General features: G+C 40.6%; 1 long non-coding RNA gene across 3 annotated transcripts in view; it reads left to right on the plus strand.

Annotated features, from left to right (window-relative positions):
* LOC111773473 (uncharacterized) overlaps positions 1-24,020 on the plus strand; it is a 168,286-nt gene extending 144,266 nt beyond the window's left edge. For 2 of the 3 annotated variants that reach the window (XR_011438502.1, XR_011438503.1), the window contains 5 exons: positions 11,240-11,333; positions 15,757-15,951; positions 19,750-19,817; positions 20,206-20,307; positions 23,200-24,020. This is a non-coding gene — a long non-coding RNA (uncharacterized lncRNA). The remainder of the gene's footprint in view (positions 1-11,239; positions 11,334-15,756; positions 15,952-19,749; positions 19,818-20,205; positions 20,308-23,199) is intronic. The other variant, XR_011438501.1, reaches the window with a different exon arrangement.
* The last annotated feature ends 250 nt before the right edge of the window (positions 24,021-24,270 follow it).

Consider the following 24,270-nt stretch of genomic DNA (forward strand, 5'->3'; position numbering starts at 1 on the left):
CAAGCCTAAATATATACGGATAACACTACTACGCTGGTGGCAAGATAGGTTTGCAGTGACACGCATTTGAACAGTTGTATGAGTGCTTGGCAACTAGGCTATAAAAGCCGTGTCAGATGGTAGAGGGCCAGTCTGACCCGAAGGGAAGGGTTGTTGTGCCCTGTGTAGCAGAAGCACAGAGCACAGTCTCCGTTCCTAGAGAAGCAGCTGAGTCCTTACTGAAAGGCCAGTGTCCAATTAAGAAAAGCATTGGATCAAAAGCTTCAGCCTCCTTTTCCCAGTAAAACAGACGATGTTCTGGTTGGTCTAATCAAGACAAAAAGATATCAATTAACATCAATCATCAATTTAAAAAACTCTTTGTAATTGAGTAATAGAAATGTACTACCTTGATATGATTTAAAATTTCTCTCTGAAACCAACAGCCCATATAATATTTAAAAGAAAAAGAGCAGAAGCATTCTTATTAAAGTAAGAGCACGATAAAGATGACATCATAATTATTCACTTTACACTATTCTGAGGTCACAGCCAATAAAAAAGGATGAAAAAGAGAAATAAGAAATATAATCATTGGAGAAGAAAGGAAAATTATCATGATTTATAGACAACATGATTTTTTTACCCACAAAGCCCATGAGAATAGGTTGAAGAATTATTTGAACTAGTTAGGGAGTTTAGAAAAATGATCAGTTACAAAATTAATATATAAAAAGTTTACCACATGCCAAACTTACCAATTAAAAAGCATAATAAAAAAAAGTCCTGCCCACCAGAGTAACATAATTTAAAATATCTAGGAATAAATTTAATAAAAGTTCTGCAGGAGCTACATGAAAAATCAATGGAAAATTTTATTGAGGGACATAAAAAAGCTTAAATAAGTTGACACTTCTGCTGTATTCATGAATGGCAAGATATAGCAGTATAAAAATATTGATAGTCCCCAAATAGATGCATTAATTTAATGTGACTTATGTAGAAATCCCCAATTGTTTTATGAAACTAGTTAAAATTATGACTTTACCTACACACATGAGCTTATTCTCATAAGAGTCAAGAAAAAAGTTACAGAAAATGAGAGGGAATTTATACCACCAGAGAGCTAAAAATTATTCTAAAGTTACGTTTGTACATTCATAGATAGAGATGGAACCTCAAACAAACCCTAGTATAGTTAAGAACTTAGAATATGGTGACATTGAAATTTAAATCAGTGCAAAAAGGATTGATTCTCCATTATGTGAAGCCAGGCTAAATGGTTAACTATTAAAGTCACAACCTCTACTAGACCAGCCTGTCTGGATTTGCCAGGCTCCGCCAACCTTCTCAGCCACTGTTGCTTATCTCCTAACAGCCCTGCTCCTCCAGGCTCCAGGGTTCAGCCTCCATTGCTGCTGTCTGCACACAGGAGCCACAGCAGCTCCAGCACCAGGTCTGACCCGGCTGAGTCCATGGAGCCCAGACTTCCCTAGCAGCTGCCTGGAGTGTTTGGGTAGCACAGCTCAGAAGCACAAACCTTGACCATTAAAAGGAGGGAGACAGAGAGTTGACAGATCAGTTCCTCTCTCCTCATCCCCCTCCCTGCTCCATTGGACTCGTGCATTGACTCTGTCACCTTCTGTGTTGACATCCTGCATGACTGAACAATGACTGCGTTTTCCTGTGAAGCTATGGCCAGCCTGGTCATGATGCACCCCATTTGATTTTCTTTCCTCCTGCCCTTTCTCACTTTGCCTTTCCTCTCACTCTTGATGCCCTGGGATGCCTCTCCCCTCAACTGTTAACATGTAAGCTTTTCCTCAGGTTCTGCTTTGCAAGGAACTGGGGCTAAGACACATTCCTTCTTCACACTTCATACTAAAATACCTCCTAGATGCATTAGAGCATCACAATGTAAACACAATATATTAGAAGATGAAAAAAATATTAGTTTACCTATCTGTAAACAGGCATGTTATTGAGGCGTGGAAAATCTTTTTAATGCAAGAATTTGATAGATTTGATAGAATTTTAAAATGCTGCAGGTTAGAAAGATCATGAACAAAATTACGTGATGAATAACAAATAAGAAAATACTTGAAATGCCTTTGGCAGAAATAGATTAAAGAGTGTTAATAGATTGGTATAGGTTACTATATAAATAGCTCTTATAAATCAATTAAAAAATAATGTTTCATTAGAAATAGACTAAGGACTTGAACAAGTAATCCACAAAGAAGAAACACAAATGATCAAAAAGTGTATGAAAAAAATATTCAGCCTTACTAAAGTCAAGGAAATGAAAATGAAAACAACAAGATTTATTATTTTCTCCTAATAGATTTGCTAAGATGAAAACCAAAGGCAGTGCCTCAAATCGAGGAGGGTGCAGCTATACTTTCACAAACTCCTGAGAGGTCTGTAAATTGGTAATTCTTTCTGGTAAAAAATGTTTTTATTTTTTGAACTAATAAATCCACTTAAAAAATTTATGCTAAGGAAATGATTAGAGAGCTAAGACTTACATTGAAGGACATCCAGAGTGACATTTTTATACTAATAAACAAATGGATACAAGATACACACCAAAGAAAGGGACAGGATAAACACATTTTTGGAAATTAATAAGATGGGATTCTCTACACCTATTTCAAATCATGGTTCTGAAATATGAAAAGGTGTGGGAAAATGTTCTAACATATACTGGAATATAAAAACTACTTATAAAAATTATGCAAAATAAAATTTTAAGTAAAAAAATCAAAGGGCTTCGTAGTATATGCAACTCTTGTCTCTCCTTTAATGTCTTCTCCATGACAGAACTAAACTCAATAAGAACTGGAAGCACAACCATTAAAAAATTATTGGTGAGTTAGTGGTTTTTTTTCTCAAATGATTTTTTCTTTCGTAATCATGGTGAGCCACTTAGCGGTTTTTTTCCTAGAATAATTTTTGATCTCATAATCATAAGATATTTTAAAATGATTTTGGACCATAGACCTAAATGTAAAAAATGAAACTATAAAAATTCTAGAGTAAAACAGGATCAAATCTTTGAGACCCTGAGGCAGGCAAAAATTTCTTAGGACATAAAGAGCTCAAATCATAAAAGAAAAAAAGCAACAATTGGACTTTATCAAAATTTGAAACTTTTGCTCTTCAAAAGGTACTGTTAAGAAAGGAAAAGACAAGGGGCCAGCCCCGTGGCCGAGTAGTGAAGTCCACGTGCTTGGCTTCGGCGGCCCAGGGTTTCACTGGTTTGGATCCTGGGTGCGGAGATGGCACCGCTTATCAGGCCATGCTGAGGCAGCGTCCCACATAGCACGACCAGAGGCACTCACACTAGAATATACAACTATGTACTGGGGAGCTTTGGGGAAAAGAAGAAGAAGAAGAAGAAAAAGAAAATTGGCAACAGATGTTAGCTCACGTGCCAATCTCTAAAAAAAAAAAGAAAGGAAAAGACAAGGCCAAATGAAAGAAGATATTTGCAATGCATGTATTTGACAAAGAAATTGTATCTAGAATATATGATGAACCTTTATAACTCAATAATAAGAAAATATGATTTTGAAAATAGAAAAAAAGATTTGAACATGTATTTAACAAAAGAAAGTCTACAAATGGCCAGTAAACACATGAAAAGATGGTCAAAATCATCAATTATCAGGGAAATGCAAATTAAAACCACAATGAGATCTCACTACATACTCAGTGGAATGATTGAAATTTAAGACTGATAATACTAAAGCTTGGCAAGGATGTAGAACAACCAGAACGCCCATATATTGCTGGGGGAATGTAAAATGGTGCCACTACTTTGGAAAGCTGTCAGTTTCTTAAAAAGTTAAACATATACCCACCACACCACCAGCTGTTCCATCCTGGGTATTTACCTAAAGAAATAAAAATATATGCCCACACAAAATATTATGCACAATGTTCATGGAAGTTCATATGAAATAGCCCCAAACTGTAAATAATCCAAATGTCCATCAATAGGTGAATAAATAAGCAAATAGCCGTATAGCAATACAATCAAATATTACTCAGCAATAAAAAAGAACAAATCACTGATATACACACCAATATGGATGAATCTGAAAGTGATTATAATAAGTGAAAGAAGCCAGATACAAAAAGAGCGCATACTGTCTGATTACATTGACGGAAAATGCTAGGGAATTCAAGCTAATCTATAGGGACAAAAAGCAGATCAGGAGCTGCCTGTGGCCAGGAGTAGAGGAGCGATGGACGGTCAAGGGGCACAAGGTAATTTGGGGAAATTATGAAAATGTTATGTATCTTAATAGCAGTGGCAGTTTCCTGCATACACACATTTGTCAAAACTATTTGAATTGTGTACTTTAAATGGATGTAATTAATAATATATAAGTTATATGTCACTAAGTTAGTTAAAAAAATTATTTTCTTCCTGTGTCCCTTGCTGGATAAGATCTGTTGATCTTGATTACTCCTTTGCTTTTTGTCTCTTTTCCTACTTTGTATTGTTTTGTCGTAATAGTCTTAGGGACACAACTGTGATTGTTTCTCTGTGTGTCTGTGTGTGTGAGATAGAGAGAGAGTATGAACTGAGGAAGAAGAGATTGAAGATTCCAAAATGCTGGGGAGGTTTTGGTGGAGAGAAAGTCCCAGAGGCTTGGAATCCAAATACAGATGGAGGTATGGGGCTTGGGGAGGAGTAAGGACAGGACATTGGGAAATTTGAGGTGTCTGAAGTGGCCATGTCTGATGACCTCAAATGCTCACAGTCGTAAAATGACATTTTCTGAGAGAGAGTCCTGGAAGGGCTGCTAGTTGAGGAGAGTGGGTAGTATTGTGGGAGTCAACAAGAGATGAATAAAGGATTCACTGGGAACGGGAGGGTCAAGGGATGAGCAGAAAATTCAAGAGGAACCCTCTCCGTGCTCTCAGGGGGTTTTCAGGCCTCATCTTCCCCTATGCTGTGCACGAAGGACAGCACGCTGCTGACCGTTAATTATCATCCACACTTGAATTCCTCATCCAAACCTCACAAATATTTGGCAACTGTCTAGAATTTCAATGTGAAGAAATTAGGAAGCGGAGAGGCTTATGCCCTGACTCTGATAGGTCTTTGTCTGGTTTTCAGAGGCATCGCTGAATCTGTTCTTTCTCCAGCTGATGGAAGCACGAGATGGATCTACATCACGAGTAGATCCATCTCCAACAAGCAACATCCTTGGTCTTCCTTTGCTAAAAAGCTTATATTATTTTGCATATAATATGTCCATTAAAAGTTTTTTGCTTTCTATTGGCATGGTGAAAATGCAGTCCTGCTAAGGAGAATCCTATGTGCCTACTAAGTGGGTTGTGAGGTTGGAGCTGTGTGAGAAGATCTATGCCAAATAAAATTTATTATAATGACTTTGGTCTGTGTCATCAGTCTTAGATAATTGTACCGCAGCAGACATGACTTTCTTCCAGAGGCAGACTGCTAGAATGCATGACATAATAATGCCGTGATTAATCAGACCTAGCCCTCACTAGAGGGTCAAGAGATACAAATTCACAGGCAGCTATAACTACCGGAAAATGATACATCAACACAGCATTTCAGGCCGGGCATCAATCCTAAAATGTATCGTTAGAAATAACACCCAACGAACACAAACACTTGGATCTTTGGACCCCTATAAGGAGGGCAGCTAACAGATCATAAATGAGGTACACTTCCAATATTTTAATTTGGGGTTTCAGAATTTAAACTTAGGTCGCTGATACTCATTGTCGCATCATTATCAAGGCTATAGAAAAAGTCCCCTCCCACCTCACCCTTGCTTCTAGCTTTTAAAACTAGGCTGAAAATTTATATATGATATTGCTGAATGATACTTTCCAGATATTAGTAACCGATCGCTATGTGATCAGTTGGGCACTTGATTAACTTTCATTGCCAAGAGAGCAAAAAAAAAGAGCACCGTTACTATTTTTTGATGTTTTGTTTTTGATCATGGTTGTAGGAGAACTGAAAAAAAATGGTTTCAGGAGAGAATAATTAGCAAGCTAATTAATTAAGTTTTGTTTATATTTTTATTTTCAAGGCATTTATTGGTCTTAACTAAATATTCTGTTTTCATTCCAGACATTAGGGCCCACCCAGGGGCAGTGAGGCTGTCAAATAGAGGCACAATTTGTTAGCTGAGAGAGCAGGGGGTATGGAGTCCTGCAGAGCAGGCTGTGCTATATTCCCCTCTATTTTTTAGCTAAGAGATTAAAAATTCCAAAATATTAGGGAATATTAGGTGGAGAGAAATATCCCAGATGCCCTTAGAGGCATAGGATCCGGGATACATAGCGAGGAATTGGTCTTAGAAAGCTCTGTTCTGAGGGTTTTACATGCATTATATTTAATCCTTACAACTCTATGGAGTAGGTAATGTTATTGTCCTTGTTTTTCCAATGAGAAAACTGAGGCACAGAGAGATTAAGTAATATGTGTATATTCGCAGAGCTAGTAAGTGGAGGAACCAAGATTTTTATCCATGCAATGGGGGCCGCAATTCTTGTAGGTGTGTTATGATCAGATAATATATCAAAAGTCGCTAGCTTTTGATGTAGATGCTCAGTAGGTGCCAAAAAATGTTAGACAGTCTTAATTTATTTGGATTTCATAGGAGAGACAAAATCAGCTGGTGTCTATAGATTTTAAGGTCTCAAACCAATAGCAAATGCTAACCCTTAAACACAGCGTAAGCAGGAAATTAACAAACGTGCTCTTTGTTCTTCCCTGCTAGTCGTTGTGGTCCATATAGGACTGCTGGTCTGCAAACCAAAGTAACCCAGGTGTGTGTGATGGTGAAGCCATGCCAATGAGGTGGGGAGGAAGATGCGACAGCTCCCATCCGTCACGTAGAGATGGGACCTCAGTTACTTGGTTTGCCCTTACAATTTTAAAACAACCAATTAAAGCAAAAACTTCGGAGTGGAAGTAGGGAGATTCAAACTTGTTAGACAACACATAGTAAAAACACCCATATCGCTTGGCTGATGGCCTCCAATCAACGCTTGCAGAATTAAGAAAGGAGCTCTAACGGGTTACTTATTTTCTTGCAGACCCAACTATTTTGTTAAAGAGTTTAATGTAAGGACAAACACTAAGGTTTGGTCCATTAATTTTCCTGTTTTAGTGGGGAGAGTGGGCTGGTGGAGGGACAGGGTGTGTGAAGGGGGATAAGGTCCATGCTTGACTTCATACTTTTGCTTTTTTCAAGGTGCATCTTGCCAGGTGGGTCTCTAAAGAAACATACTAGTGGTGTTTTTGCTTAAGGAACTCTAGCAAATTTATATCCTTTCTGCATTCACATAATATTGAAAGATTTTTAGCCATTCTCTTATTTGAATTTGATACTTTATACAGCATCATTATATAAAGAAGGTCTGTGATATTTAAGCAGATTTTAATTTTAATTTTTTTGTCCTTTTCAGCGTTTTTGTCTCTTGCTCTTAACTTTGGGAAGAGCGTATCAGGGCTTACATAGTTAATAAAAGCAAACTAAAGCAAATAATCACCTTCTAGTACTTCTTTCAGCATATTCTAATTTTTTAATGGAGAAAATGCATTCTTAAATTAAATATGCATAATAAGGAATACTAATAGTAAGAATAAAGTGGAATATGTGAGAATGAATCTAGTGTTGTAAGCAAAATGCATTTGATTTGCTAAGGATAAAAGCTGGCTTGAATCAGTAAGAATCAGTGCAGAAAAGAAAAGCCTCATAATGTTCATAAATTGTCCATAATTGTATGGATTTTAAATATAAAAGTTGGCAGTGGCAAAGCTAAAAGCCATTAGGAGAGAGACTATTGTGCAATGCACTAGGAGCAGTAAGTCACAATCTTATGAAAAAAAACCCTAGCTAGAGTTTTCTAAAATTTTGATAAGCATGCTTGAGACTTATCTTGATGTTTATGACAATGCGTGCATTGTTCGGCATGGCATGGCCTAATGCATATATGAATCATATTTGAGAAGAGCTACTAATTAACATGAATAGTCTTCTTCCGTGAAGGTCGTTTACTGCAAAGTTCTTTTCTTTTTTTTTCTAGCTGAATATCACTCAAGGAGCCCTCAACAACAGCCATTAGTTTACGAGACTAGTCTGTTTTCTCCGTGACATTGGGTCACAGTTTTAAAGAGTCGTTTTCTCCTGCCAAGAAGTCATAAAAAATAATATTTAAAAGTGAGGGAGAGAGAGAAGAGAGGAGAAGAGAAGAAAAGAGAGGAGAGGAGAAAATAACCTCTCTCTTATTGGGCAGAACATCCGTTCATTGAGTTTTATTCTGTCATCAACTTTATTCTCTCATCAACTTCCTGTTATAGTATTTAAAAATTATCTGCCTAAATGGTTAGGCTTTATTTCAAATGGAACCGATCAAGTGTTTTTCTTTGAAAACTGGGTTAGTCGATACTTTTCTAGGATTCATTGAGATGGTCCTAAAATATCTTCCAGATAAGTGCAAGCATTTTGGGACTTTATTCTACTATTCTGTGCTGGAGGAAATTCCAGAACATTCCACTGTTTCAATTTGGGATTCAGTAGGTTTTTTTGGCTTAGGTGTTTCAAGAAACTTAGCCAAGAGGAAGGGATTCCCATGGATTGTTGGGAAACAATATTACCCTATGCTAAAAATATCTGTTAGCTAAATACATTTAGTTGGAGTTTTGTCTCTATTAGTGATGGTTAATTTTATGTGTCAACTTGGCTGGTGATGGTGTGCTGTTGTTTGGTCAAACTCCAGTCTGAATGTTACTGTGAAGATGCTTTTTAGGTGTGATTAACATTTAAATCAATAGACTTTGAGTAAAGCAGATTATTCTCAGTAAGGGGGGTGGGCCTCATCTAATCACTTGAAGACCTTAAGAACAAAGACTAAGGTTTTGCAAAGAAAAAGAAATTCTGCTTCAAGACTGCAACACAGAAACCCTGCTCAAGTTTCTAGCCTGCAAATTTAGGACTGAAGATTGCAACACCAACTCTTCCCTGAATTTCCCACCTGACCGCCTGCGCTGTAGACTTGCCAGCTGCCACACTAGCTCACACTACAGTTAGCCAGTGAAAGGGACACAGATGTGGTGGATAGAGGGGACGAAACCCCTCAGATAACACCTCTCCTGTCTTCCTGATGCCCCCATTCATAGAGTCAATGTACAACATCAATATGTTTATTGATGTTTCATCATGTAGGAGTGTCCTGCTCAGCTGCCACAAAAAGTACCATAGACTATGTGGCTTAAACAGCAGAAACTTATTTTCTCACAGTTCTGGAGACTGGGAAGTCCAAAATCAAGGTCCAACAGGGCTCGGGTCTTTTGAGGGCTCTCTTCCTGGCTTGCAGATGGCCACCTTCTTGCTGTGTCCTCGCATGGCCTTTCTTCATTGCATGTCTGTGGAGAGAGCGACCTCATGCTTATGACCTCATTTAACTTTAATTTCCTCCTAAGGGCCCTGTCTCCAAATACAGTCACTTTGGGGGTTGGGGCTTCAACACGTCAACTTGGGGTGGGGACATAATTCAGTCCATTCAACAAGGCACGCTATTTTGTGCTCAAGATGTTTCTTTATTGGGTCCTCTCCTGGAGACCACAATGTTGCAGTGGGTATCGGGCCAGTGTACAAATGTCTATCACATGAGGCAGAATGTGACAAATGCTTTAGCATGGGTCTACAGGACCGTAAGGGATGGAGCAGTCACCGTCAGCGGAATGATCAGGAGAGGCTCCTGGAAAACAAACCGTTGCATTAGGCATTGAAGGAGGGTAGGATTTTGGTCAATGGAGGGTGGAGAGAGGATTTGCCGTGAAAAAACTGGCATAGGAAAAGCAGTGGGAGGAGAACATGAGGATGAAAATGGTCAGGGAAGACAGGCCGGCCTCGGTCGTCTGGAGCTCACTGATGTGTCGCAGGGTCTGTGGGAAGAAGGACAGTCTGAGGCCCGAGAACAGAGGGATGAAATTCCAAGGGCTGGCTGGGAAGGCGTTGGTGAGTCACTGTGAGCTTTTGCCCAGGGAGGCGCTGGTTCCTTTGTAAACTTCCTTTCCCTGCTACTGAACACACTGCCTCAAACATCTTTACTGGAAAAGTCTGAATTTATCATTAAGAAACTGATTCCTTCAAAACTGGACCGTTCCCTCTCCAAGTGGAATCTTGCCCTTGTGCAGAAACATGTCTACGAGGGATAAACCTGACGGGGGTTGGGCAGGCAGTCACGGGAAGGAAGTCAAGAGGCCCTGAATGAAGGAGTTTCTTCCAATAAATAGCAACAAGGATGTTGCAGTGTGTGTTCCTGTTGAGGAAGTTTAATTCTTCACGGTTTGCTTGGCTGTCAGAACGCTTCATGTTTTTATTTGTGAACATACATGGTGATCATCCTTAAGACAAAAAAATCTGACGGCGGGTCCCTCGGTGCCCTTGTTCAGAGCAGATGTTGCAATCAGAGCTAGGCTTGCAGTTCTCACCTCTCAGATGTTGTAACTTGGGTTAAGAAACATCTCTCCTACGCTCTTCATGTTTCACAAAGATCTTACTAAGGTAATGTTGGAGAAAAGAAGTTGAAATAGACAAACTTAACAGATTTGTGGATCGCTAAGACAGAGCCATCGTCTGCACTGATGTAATTACTCACAGCTCATATGACAATCAAAATGTACAAACTCAGCAGGGAATCAAAAAAAGAGATGCACACACTAGTTCATCAATGTGCAACAGCTCTGTGAACTTATTAGGCCCAGACAAAATTTGAACATTACTTTTAGTGTTGGGGGACTATAGGGAGGTGATAGAAGCTGACAGGGACACCCCAAAGACAGTGTCTTCACTCAGGAAACAGTAGGGCCCATGGGATTAGGGATCCGGAGCTGAGAAAAGAAGTTGTTCTCTTAGTGGGAAATGCCATTCTCTTGTTCTGCTTCTCATCCCGGTGAGCTCTTCTCTCCAGCATCTCTGATGGAGGGCCATCTCACCTCTCCTTGAACTCTTCCCCAGGCTGAAATTCGTACATTCCAACTTGTTGTTTGGGTTCTGTTGGACATAACCTGAGTCTGGATGGCAGGGTGAAAATTGAATAAACAGCCACACTGACTCCGGGGAGATTTTTTTATGCAAACATCTGTTTCTTTAATTTGGCTATGGTAAGGCCTATGGGAAGGGGAAATTTCGATTCATGAAATAAGATCAAGAAGATGCTGCCTCATTCTTTTTTTTTTTTTCTGTTTCAGGGAATAAAAAGCCTGTCTCCTTTTGGCATCACAGAGGCAGGAAATCCTTTCCAAGCTTCCTCTGATACTGGGTTTATGCCCAATTCTAGTGTAGGTATGATCCTGTAGATGCTTTTTCTGGTACTTTGCTATACTACAGATGTAACCTGCTTTGAAAGAAACTCTATGTATGCATATAAAAATATGAACTTAGAGTAAAGATGAGTAGAGCAATCAACAAATATTTGTTAAGCTCTTCCCATATGCCCAGCACTGGGCGATATACTAAACAGTGTTAAGAAGTGAGGAGGAACGAATCCTTGCACGTAGGAAGTTTAAAGTTGTCATAGGAAATTGAAGTGATAAAGATCATTAAAAGACAACCTATGATTTGGTACTAAATTGCTAGGTACTAGTATTAGTCGTTGTGGTTATTTGTAATAGGAGAAGACAGGGTGGACTACCGAAGCTGGAAAAGGCTTCAAAAAGGAAGCTTGAATCATGGGTGATCTAAATTGCTGAGAAGCTCTGAGCAGGCGGAGCTTAGGCGAGAAGCATTTCCAGTGCGGGACATCGCACGAGCCAGCAACAACAGTTATTGTGTTAATGCTTATCCACTTGCTCAGAGCTAATGGTATGGGGCATTGTTATCCCCAGTTACCAATGGGGAGATGAAACTTGGCAACAGAGAAGTAATGACAATGAGAACCATCATTGCGAACCCTCATTTAACACTTACTGTGTCCCAGGAACCGTTCTAGGCGCTTTGCATACTTTAAATTATTTAAGCCTCATAAGAACCCACCAGGTAGGTACTGTTCTTATACCTGCTTTAGGCATGAGGAAGCTGAAGCACAGAGATGTTAAGTGATCAGCCCAAGGTCACAGAGGCAGTAAGTGGCTGACCTGGAACGAAACTAAGGCGTCCGTAGTTCTAAAGCCCACACTCTAAGGTACTGAGTGCATGAGGAGAGCAGAAGTGTAGTGAGCAAAATAACACTGACCTTGCAGGAGGGATAAAGTTCAAGGTGAGGGGGAGGGTGTGCAAGTGAGGGGGGAGGGGGGTGGACAGGCATTATTCTCGCTTTCAAGCAATTCTTTGTTTTAACTTGTGAGAGCCCATAGTGGATTTAAAATGTGAGTCTGAACACCAAAATTCAGGGTACGCAAACCATTTCCGGACACCAACATTACATAAATACGCATCGAGCCCTTTCGGTGCAGGAGATAACTCACCAGAACGTTGGTCTCAAGACTTGCCAACAATCCAGCCTTCCCCAAGGCCAGGGTCACCGAGAGACACAAAAGCAGGTAGATGCCTCCCCACCTCTGTGCAGCTTCTTCTCTTCTGAAGAACTCGTTATTAATTTAAAAACATTCTTTAGGTCTCTATATTTACCTCCCACACAGGCTTTGATCCCTGGAACTCAGTGAAGATACAGGATTCTGTGGGTCTTCTTTGAATCTCTTGGTAGAACAACCCACCTATTTGGAAAAAATATATGATATCAGGTTGGTCCTCAGAACAGGCCATATGGGGAGAAAGAGAAAGTGACTTAATCAGAGAGGATCCAGGCTAGTTTTTTCTTGTTAAAATACCTCCTCTTATAGACACCATATTGCTAAAATCCCGTTAGTAATGATTCATTTCTTTAGGCTTCTTTCCATAGTAAGGCCAACAAATCTGCTGGAAAAAGTATCTAATTTGGTGGTTTCAAACACAGTCTTAGACAGAATAATTTATTTTTCTCAGATGAATTCTATTATAACCTCAATATATAAGATAAAAGGTGAGCTGGTCTCTGGAAATCAGGTGCTGGTAAGCGGGGGAGTGCCTCCTGCTGGCCTGGCCTTTGACTTGTTCTCCACATTGGTCCCTGAGGCACCCCCCTAGAGTCTTTGGGCAATGGAACTTGACATGACATCTTTCATGCATCTCAGTTAGGATGCAAGTAACAGAATACTTGACTAACTTGTGGCTTAAACAAATAAGGATTCATTTTTCTCGTAAAAGTAGAAGTCTGAAGGGAGTGGGCTGTCAGTGTTGGTTCAGTGGCTCAGAGATCTCAGAGCCAATGTCTTTGTAATTTTCCCGCTTTTTGCCTCATGATCTAAGGAAGGTTGCTTCAGCTCCAGACGTTACACAAGTTTTTGCTCAGGGCAAGAAGAAGATGGAAAGGCAGTGCCAGCCATACCTGTTCTTTAAAATCAAGAAAATAAAGGCTCTTTTGGAGACTTCCAGAAGCCTTCTGCTTAGGGCTTGTTGGCCTGACACAGGTCATATGGTCACTCTAAGATGCAAAGGATTCTGGGAAAACAAATATTTAGTTACTATGTTGCCACTCCAAAGAATATTGGGGCTCTGTTCTTAAGGAAGAATATAGGTGTGACTATTGAATAGATAACTAACAGTGTAAGCCATAGCCTGATTGTGCTCTTTATGTACTTTATGAAGAAAAATATTACATGTTAAAGTTTTCATGCAACTTGCACTTTAACTTATACTAGGAAACTAGTGACTTCTCTTTTGGTGGGAGCAAGGGAGTATAGATTCTTGTAGGCTGTTGATGGAGAAAGGGGGCTGAAAGGGGACAAATGTGCAAAGAAAATGATAGAAAAGCATTAAAGGTAAATTACTGGCAATTCATAGGGTACTCCGTGCAATTTTGACTGAGTGTGCATAATTCGGCTAGTGGGATATCAGATATTCTGGAATAGTGAGCCGAATATGATGCAGCTTCGTAAAAAATAGCATTTTGTCTCAAGCGTAAGCAATGTGGCTTGTTCAACCAAATACATTTGCCTAATTATCCAGAGAACTGGTTGGTTGAGGCAAAACTGAACTTATTAGATACCTGATAGAATAGAGGTGAAAGTTAACTCAGAAAAATATGTTTCAAAACACACACACACGCACACATACATACACTTATACACATATGCACACACACGCACACAGCTGTAAAGATAAAAACCAGTACAGGGTGCCCGCGCTATCAATGCCTTTCTACTGAAAAGTGAATTTTGCTCCCATGTCTCTCCCTTCCTGTTAAACGGAGAACCAGGGGCCACTTGATCACGTCTGTCTTTGGGCATAGTTACGAAACATTTTCAGTGGAGAGTGTGAATGAGTGGAAACTTGTCCTGAAAAACAGAACAAAAAGAAATTATTAATCGTGTTTCGCTTTGTATATTTTCTGTTTCACTTCTGAAGGGAGCATTAGTCCACTAAGAGATATATAATTAGAAGATATGCCAGATGGGTAATCAATGTGATTTTAAATTTTTATAGAGAGAGAACAGAGTTGTAGCTTTGACTTTTTTTAGAAGGTACTTAGTTCTGCACAGTTAAAAACAAGTATCTTGCATTAGAAGGTTACTGTCTTCCATGCAATATGTTGAATATGTTCTTAAACCCTCCTTCTATTGTTTAAAAGACTGGTCTGATGGAAGAGAAGAGCTGAATGGGTCTAACACGTGGACGAGGAAAGCTATTCCAGAGATGCGAGCTGAGGCTCCCCACAAGGAAAGGCTGAGAGCTTGATTCAATCTTAATCATCATTATAGGAAAAAACAAACAATACATTCCATTTCCCTTCCCTTGTTTCCCAATCAATTGAGATTTACTTGTTCTCTCCATCCTCTGGCTAGAAGGAAATCTAAAGGAAGCACGCTCTCATATTTAAATCTCGTATTTAAGCAACGTGAGTGAGATCTTCAGCCAAAGGGGTTGCTGCTTGGCCAGTAAGATGGGGATGGTGATGAGATCATCTCAGAGGCTGAGGAAGCAGAACAGACACCCCAAGGGCAGTGTTTTTCAAACTGTGGGTCCTGGCACATTAGTGAGCCGTGAAATCAATTAAGAGGGTTCTGACTGCATATTATTTCTTAACCAAAGAGAGTTGCACAGAATAGAATAAAATAGAATAAAAACTATAAATGTGAGTCACATGTAGTAAGGGCATATATTATTTATGAAATTTTTGTTTCAATAATATGTGTCCTTATATAAATCATAATGCTTTATGTGGTTTATGGTCAAAAAAAGTTTGAAAAATACTGCTGCAAGGCCAAGTGCAAGAGGGCAGTTGTCTTTAGCTACAACCTCAGTTGGAAAGAGAAGAGGGAGCGATGCAGTGCTCCTGTCCCGGTTAATGCACGCCACGACCGGTAACACATTTGATTGTGGGTGTGTATGTCTTCGTTATTTTCACATCGATATTCTTCCACACGAAGTTGAGAAAATTTTTGCCAAGTTACTCATCCCAAAACCCCATTTGGAATTTGATGGGGATTTCATTACATGTAGAAAATAATTTGGGGAGAATTGACACCTTTTCTTAGTTGAATCTGCCATTCAAAGTGTGTGCATGTATCTATGCTCATTTTGGTCTTTTTCTATATCCCTTAGCTCTGTTTACACTATTTTTTAAAAAGTTTTTCATGTTTTGCTTTCTTGTTGATTCCTATGTGTTTAGCATGTTTTGGCTCTATTGTGAATATGGGTTTTTTTTCTGTTTTGACACCTTTTTTTCCAGATGTGCTGGACTCTCAGCTCGCTGAACTTGTGGACGTCTTCCATGCGTTCCTGCCTCTGCTCATGCTGTTCCTCTGTGCAGAATGCCTTCCCCTGCATCTTTTGGAGAATACTTGTGCAGCTGTTACTACTGCTGGCCTCCCCCAGACAGAGCTGTCTCTCAGGGGGCCTTCTGCAGTAGCCTCCTAACTAGCCAGTCTGTTTCTCCTCTTACCTGCCTACCATTCTCCACATAGACATTGGGGGTATCTTTAAAACATAAATCAGGTCATGCCACTTTCCTCCCTCACACATCTAATGGCTTCTGTTGCCTTTGCAAAACTTCAAACATGCTTCCAGACCTTCAGGGCTCCCCATGATCTGGCTCCTGCCCACTTCTCTGACCTCATCTCCTGAACTTTTCCTCATCATCCATGATGCTTCAGCCACCCTGGCTTTCCTTTGAGCCCTCAACATTCCAAGCCTGTCCCTCCTTTGGCACATTGGCTGTCACCTCTTCCTAGGATCCTAGGATGCTCCTGTTCCACATGTTCACATGGCAGCCCCTTCTTGTTGTGTGGACACTAAATAAGTTTTTAATTTAATTTTGATTTTCAAAAGACCTTTTTTGAATCTCAACATAAAATAGCACTCTCCATACATCTAGTCACTATCCATCATCTTCTTTTTTAAGAGACTTTATAGTATCTGCTATTTTCTTATTTGCTTCTTAATTTTCTGTTTCCCATTCCCACATCTCCTCACAACACACTAGAATGCAAACTCTGTGAGAGTGAGACTCCTGTCAGTGACTGCTCTCTCTCCAGCCCTACAAAAGCACTAAATAAGTATTTGTTGAATTAATGGGTAGTCCCACAGACTAGGTGCCATGCCAAATACAGAGTACAGAAAACAATCAGTCCTTATCTTTAGAAAGCCTACACTCTGAAGGCAGTGATGTGAAAATTACCTTCTCAGTTTTAGGAAATTATTTTAGTGTGTGTGTGTGTGTGTGTGTGTGTGTGCGCATGTACAAGCAGGGCTATATGGAAAGGAGACCTTTAGAAATTAACTCTTAAGAATATATTTAACTGCTAACAATACATTTTAACTGTTAAGAATATGTTCATTGTTAAGGATACATTTTAATTTGATTTTACAGTGTGTTTTGAAGACTTTGCTGTAGGTAAACTGGGAACTCTGGAGAGATAGATGAATAAACCAATCTCCATCCTTGAAGGAGTATGTTTTTAGTGAGATAAAGAGACTTATAAAAACACAATAAGGCAGTGGACTTGAACAGTGGTGGAAAGGACGCTCCTAAGAGAGCAGTTATGGGACATTGGCTATGGCTCAGGCTCTCCCAGTATCATGGTGAACATTGTTTGCTTTATCATCATAAACAATTACCAGCCAATCACACTTTAAGATATTTAAAATCATTTTGGATGAATTTAATATTCTCCCTCTAAAAGAAGTAATAATAATTTGATATATAATTTGGAAGCAAACCCACCGAATGAATGAGGCTTTCTAAGGAAAGTCCTGTGGTATGTTCTAAAAATGGATAGAACATGAATGAGATTAAAAAGCTTCCACCTACACAGTAGCAGGCTGCCCTGACTCATCACACCTCCAGTGGCTGAGACAGAGTGAGATAGAGTTAAAACCTGTGGCTCAGCATGCTGCATGTGCCCTGCGTCCTACCCCTTGAGTCCACCTGCCTGAGGAATCCTTTAGCTTTGGAATGGATGATGTTTCTGTGTTGGGTAGTGCCAGGGTGTGGAGGGGCCAGGCCTACCTCCCCGTCGGAGCCTAAGTTGTTTACCATGCTTCCATGTAAATTAACTTTACACATATAAAGGCCACAGAATCTCCTCTGAAATAGAGAGATCCTATGTTGAAGAAGCGTGGAAATCTCAGAGCCAAGAGGTGGAAGGTGGGAATAGAAGAGACACAAAGAGAAGCCCTTCCAGACACCATGGATGGGCCATTACCTCAGGACCTCATCAGTGGGTGAGGTCTGTTAAAAGCCTAGTAAATGTCAGTCGAATGAATGAGTGAACGATCTCAGATTTGAGTAGAAATCATCTGAGATGCTTTTCACTTTTCCTGGGAGGGAGAATGAAGGTAGGTATAACACCTGGCTTGCTGGAGACCGTGTAAGAACCTGGCGCTCTGGCTGTCAGTGGGGTGCAGTTTTCTGGCCCCGGCCCACAGTACCACTCTTTGAAGTTCATTTCAAGACCATCATCATGAAGATATGTTTACATAAGGAGTGTCTCGGGCTGGCCCGGTGGCACAGTGGTTAAGTTCGCACGTTCCACTTCTTGGCGGCCCGGGATTCACTGGTTCAGATCCCGGGTGCGGACATGGCACCGCTTGGCACGCCATGCTGTGGTAGGAGTCCCACATATAAAGTAGAGGAAGATGGGCACGATGTTAGCTCAGGGCCAGGCTTCCTCAGCAAAAAGAGGAGGACTGGCAGTGGTTAGCTCAGGGCTAATCTTCCTCAAAAAAAAAAAAAAGGAGTGTCTCAAGTTGCCAATTAAGCATCAAAGATTTAGTGGGCCATGTCTCCATCACAGAGGGAAAAAGTCGTCATGATTTGGCCTTTCTGGGCCACAGGTTCCCATTCTGGGATTCTTTGAATCTAACACACAGTTCTGGACTGTGTCATTTAGTCTGCCTTCTTCTCCTGAGCCCTCCCTAAAGCTTGTCTGAGGAAGGCTGGAGAGCTGTCCCGGTCCCCCTCCCCAACTCTGATGCTTCTCATTACCACCCCTTCAAGCAGTAGCCAAGTTGGGAGTCTATGAGAAGGCCTGGTTTGAGACAACCTGTACCTTGTGACTGCAGACCAGGTCTCTGGGCATAATTTTCCACTAGACTGAGTCTGTTCTTTTGTAAACCTAATTCAAAACTATCACTAGAAAGGTCACTCTAACACAAATAAGAATAACCTGGGACCCTTGATCCTTATCTGGGATAGGGTTTTCAAGTATTCCCTTTGTGTGGGGGTGCCGGCATGCCCCAGGAAGTCTTTGACAGGTATTCATCATAGAACCTTCACTATATACCAGCCACACTGTGTCAAGATGGCTCAGAAGATTGATTCTTCTGAAATATACTGCTTTTATAAGGCAGGCAGTCTGCCCCATAAGACAGAGTAGAACTTCATGAAAATTGTGATGTAGGAAAATCTCTGTGGACTATCTGCCATTTTGGAATCTCCCTTCTTCTTTGGCCCTCTGCCCTCACACCAGTGACCATAGGCCCTCCACGGTGACATATCAGTTAAACTTGTCCAGTGATAGAGACCTTTCCCCTCACTGTCTGCTGAACCCTAACTATATTGTGTACCATCATAGCAGGTTAGCAAAATAGCTGATGTACTACACAACTCGCACTAAGGTATAAATACATGTCTGGTTATAATTTTATGTGGTATCTCTCCCATATGGCATACCTGAAATTTTATTAAGCCCTCAAAACCTTAATTAAAGAGAGTGTTGAATGATGGGAATTTCAGCTAAGAGAGGGCCACTGTAGGTGTTTCCCAGATCATGCTGTTTTGGACATTGCTTACTTGCAATTGTATATGGATCTTGTCATTTTTATTTGTAAGCCATCCAAACCCTTAAAAAAAGTTTAAAATTGAACTGTATAGGATTTTCAGGAACTGTCTTTGGCAAAGGTTCTAAGTGGTCATTAGAGAAATTTTTGTGCAAAGTCAGTGAGGGCAGACTTAAAGGGAAATTTGCTAATGAGACGGCCTCTGCGTATAGCCATGTGTGGCTGTTTTCATCACCTCACACACATGGGCCACACTCACGTGACAGCGAAGCAGAGAAGGAGGATTATGATTCCTACTGGCTTTCCACAACTAAAGGCCGTCGACTCTGCAGTAGGTTTTATATTAACGAGCAACAAAGCCAGGTAAAGAGGATCTCTAAGTCTGCAAACACTACGCTAATTATGTAACTTCTGTTCATTTCGGTTTTTACTTTCTCTATAGGAATTTTGAATTTGACCTGCTGTAATGTCTAAGGAAAGGAGGAAAGTCCACAAGGGTTAGTTTCACTGGTAAGTTTTCAAGTAATTCAGCAAATAGGCTCCTATTCCACTCTTCAGCAAACAACGTTATATTAAGTTGAACCATATGAAACTGCTGTTTTTGGAGGTCAAAAACAGTTAAATATCAGCAATTTCATATGATTAACCTAATCTGTTGTTGCACACCCTGAGAATAATGTAAAGTGTCCCACCAAGCATGAATCCTTTGAGCCAGGAGAAACTATTCACTTGCAATTCATGCCACATTTCCTATATTAAATAGAATAGAATAAAGAAATCGATATTCTTCTTCTTCTAAATATTGCTTTTTAATAAATCTGTCTAAGGAAATGAGTTTCTAAGTCAGTGTTTAAGCCGTGGCCCAAGTTTTTATTTGGCCTTTCTCTTTAATAATTAGAACTCGGAGCCACCATTGCAATGCACTGATGGAGATGTACGACATGAGGAGAGGAGAATCTACAGTGGGTGTTTGCTGATCTGGGGGAAATTTGCTTCCTGGGTAGGTATGGAGAGGGCAATTCAGGGGTCCAAGAACTCTGACTGAGTACAGGAACTTCAGTCGTAATTCTGAATAATGTTGGCCCCAAGGTATCTGATGAGTTGCTTGGAGCATAACAGCAAGGCATTAAGGTACGGGTCAAGTCCTAGGAGTTAAGCTGGCTTTTAGTTTTTATCCAGGGAGCTTTCCAAGGACGGCTGATGTATACAGTTAAATCTGAGGGTAGAAGGGAGGGAAATAAGTCCAGAAAAGAGATGAATAAGAGCTAGATGGACCCTGTGCTCTAGTCACTGGGTTGGGTTGAGGGCGTAGCTTCTGGTCCTAGAACAGGAGTCCTCAGCAGGGCAAGCAAATAGAATTAAGGCTTCTTCCTCTTAAGGGTGAAGTGCTTAGGCTGATACCCAATCCCAGGATGAAACCAACGTAGTAGGCAGGCTCACCTAAAACTTCAGAGCTACTTAAGCACTAGAATCTTCCTCAGCAGGTTTGGGACCCACATAATTTTTGGCTGGAAGAGAGACCTGGAGGTGAGGCTAGAAACCAAATAGATGAGTCTGGGTCACAGGAGTCAGAGCCTAAGAGAGTAGGTCAAGTTCAAATCTACTGCACAGAGACCATTGCTTCCTGCCATTCAGGAGCAGATAGGCTGGAACCTGCACATGGAGACCATCACTAGATCCGGTTGCAAGGAGCTGGGGTGAAAGATACAGAGGAAACGAGGCAGGGACTAAAACACTTGGCTTATATTCACACTAAGGCTCGAGCTGTGCTTTGTCAACTTTTTATTGAGTATCTACTATGTTCCACATGTCAAATTAGGTTCTTTAATCCCGTTAATTCTCATAATAACTTCATGAGGATAGTATATGATTTCAATCTTAGAGATGAGAATACAGAGACTATAATAACTTATCTAAGATAAATTATTGGGATAATTACTTTTATTGGAATAATAACTATTGTAATATATAATATTGTTCCATATACTGTTGTAATGGAACACAAACCCAAATCTTTATGTTTCTGTGGGAGAAGGTGTATTGGTTTCCTGTGGCTGCTGTAACAAATTACCATAAATTTGGTGGCTTAAACAACACACATTTGTTTCCTTATAATTCTGGAGATCAGAAGTTTAAAATCAAAGTGTTGGCAGGGCTAGTTCCTTCTGGAGACTTAAAGGGAGAATTAGCTGCTTGGCCTTTTTCAGCTTCTAGAGGCCACCTGCATTCCTTGGCTTGTGGCCCCCCCCTTGCATCACTACAACCTCTTGCTTCCATCTTCACCTCCCACGACTTTTTCTAATCCTCTTGCCTCCCTCTTATAAGGACTCTTGTGATTAGATTGGGCCCACCTAGATAATCTCCCCATCCCACGATCCTGAACTTACCACATCTGCAAATTTCCTTTTACCATGTAAGATAACGTAACGTATTCACAGGTTCTGGGGATTAAGAGGTAGACATTTTGGGGGGCCATTATTCTGGAGGGAATAGAGAGAAGTGCCTTGAGCTGAGGAAGTGAAGGTGGCCAAACAGAAGGGAGAGTTTTAACTTTTTCTGAGGCTGGTGTGGAGCAGAGACAGAGGGCAGACAGGAGTCCCTCGACATGCAGGAACTTCAGTGGAGGATGGCGGCCGGAGATTGGTTCCCTGAGAGGAAGGACCATCGGTAGAGGGACCTCTGAGCTGCCCGGAGCAGCAGGGACCACAGACAGATGGCAGGGCCAGCTTTCAGCAGCAGCATCTTGAAGCTAAAGAAAAAAACATAAAGGTGATAACCATCATCCAGAAACCCTACTACTCCTCTGGCATTCTGGAAACATAAGCCAGGATTCTTCTGTGATCCCATCGAGTAGGATAAGTGGTTCCCCAAATGACGGAGATTGAGTATCTGGTTAAGCTGGACAGTGGGGACTGAAACAACATTAAATATGATTTCTAGAGTTTTTAAGGGAATGTGGCATTGGACCTTAGTATTGTGGTTTGAAAGTCATACCTCTTGGATTTGCAAACTTTGCCATGGCTGTAAAAGGTTGAGGAGCAGGTGAGGGCAGAGAACAAAGATTTTTCTGCCAGTGTTCTTCAAGCAATCTCTGTAGCTGGTACTAAAGACGAAGGGCATCTCACTTTCAAATGTTCCTTACCAGTGCTCTAAACCTAAACCAGACAACCTGCTAGTCAGTCAGGCTCCTTGGGTGGCGGCAGATATTATCTGAATAACAATAACCATATTAATAAGTATATCCAGCAGGAGGGATAAAAAGGTGGTAGGGTATTCCCAAGAGGAAAATTAATTTCTTTTTATAATCTGCCGTAGTTTATTTCACATATTCATGACCCTCCCAGTATGTTTTTTCTTTATGACGAGCCATAAAAATGACAAAATACATTAGCCAAGTTCTTCGTTTCTGCTAAAATGACCATATTCAAAAATAATAACAGAGACTTGTATCAGCGATGCAAAAGATGCATGAAGTAATTGGGGCTTAATTTGTACACAAACTGTCAAGGCAGTTTTCCTCACGGCCTGCATCTTCTGAATTCATTAGTCTCTAATTACGGCCAGTGGGGACCAGCAGTTAGAAGGTTAAAGAGGTTCTGACAGGCCTAATCATTGCTCAGGAAGCTGAAAATGTATGCAAAGTCTCGGCAGATGGGGTGAGAGCGGCTTCTGCCAAGTGATAACTGTTATTCCTTTGCACCTCCAAAGCTGTCATCCTAATAGGCACATTTTAAATTTATTAATGCTCTAGTTACAATGCATACACAGTCTCTAATGGTATGTCATTCTGAGTATATAAACTGAGCAATTAACACATATTACCTGGTAATGGTAAAATTATTTGTTGCCTGCTTAATTTTTTTTTTTTCTTTTTGGTTGCCTCCTATTCTAGGAAGAATTGTCCCAGGAACAGCTTCCCTTTGTTAAAATAGAAGCAGAGCTATGTCATAGATGGGTTTCTCTTTTGACTCAGCTATGACAACCAATCTGAATGCCTCCGTCCACGCTATAGTCGACCTGTCTCATCCAGCACGATTTCTGGCCTCTCACATCAGAATCTCGTGGTTAGAAACAATTCGGGTGAGATGCTTGGTCAGACTTTCCAGAAGAGACAGAGAACTCCAAGCTTTGATGAAACAATCCTTTAAAGTGAGAAGAAACCCAGGGTTGTATTTCTCGTTTGTGACTTTATACTAAGTCATAAAAGTAGAAGTAAGTGTGTGCTTTGCAATTTTCCAATTCAAAAGTCATCAATATTTTATCCTTCATTGGCGGCCTCCCTGACTTTCATCCTGATTGCTTTAAAGCTAACTAATCACTAGCAAGAGGTATTTTTCTTTTTTTTTTTTTTAAACAAGGTCTCTTGTCTTTCCCGTGACTGTGGCCATGACGTGGGAAGGGCCTTTAATTAAATGCAGCACTTAGTGCAACAATTGTTAGCATGTAGGAGGCCACAGAAACGGAGACAGCTGGAATGGATAGTCCCTAAATTGTAGGCTTCGTCTGGACTACAAGATTCATAAGCGGTCCTAATAGCATGATAAGGTGTTGATCTCAGCAACAGAGCAATTATCTGTCCAGTGACTGACCGCCACTCTCTGCACCCACTAGCCCGTTTCAGCTAATTGATTTACACTGTATAGAAGTAATACAATAAAAAAAAAATGTTGCAGAGGCGTTATGTTAATTAAAAACTGTGATTACATTTCCCTACGAGGTGATCTGTTTGAGATTTTTATATCCTACAGAAAAGATATCAAACTACTAGGTAATAAGTTTTCTTTGCCCGAGACCAAATAACCCATCCATTGTGGTTCCTTCAGTGGCTGGAGGAGCCCTGGTTGATTAACAGACGTGAGCTGTGTGACCTCAGGCAAGTGTCCTCATTTCCCCGAGCCTCAGTTTCATCATCCTCAAGGGGAGAAGTTGCCCTAGACTGTCTCTGACCTGTGAGATCTTTCTC

The sequence above is a fragment of the Equus caballus genome, chromosome 5 (genome assembly GCF_041296265.1).
Source record: "Equus caballus isolate H_3958 breed thoroughbred chromosome 5, TB-T2T, whole genome shotgun sequence".
NCBI lineage: Eukaryota > Metazoa > Chordata > Mammalia > Perissodactyla > Equidae > Equus > Equus caballus.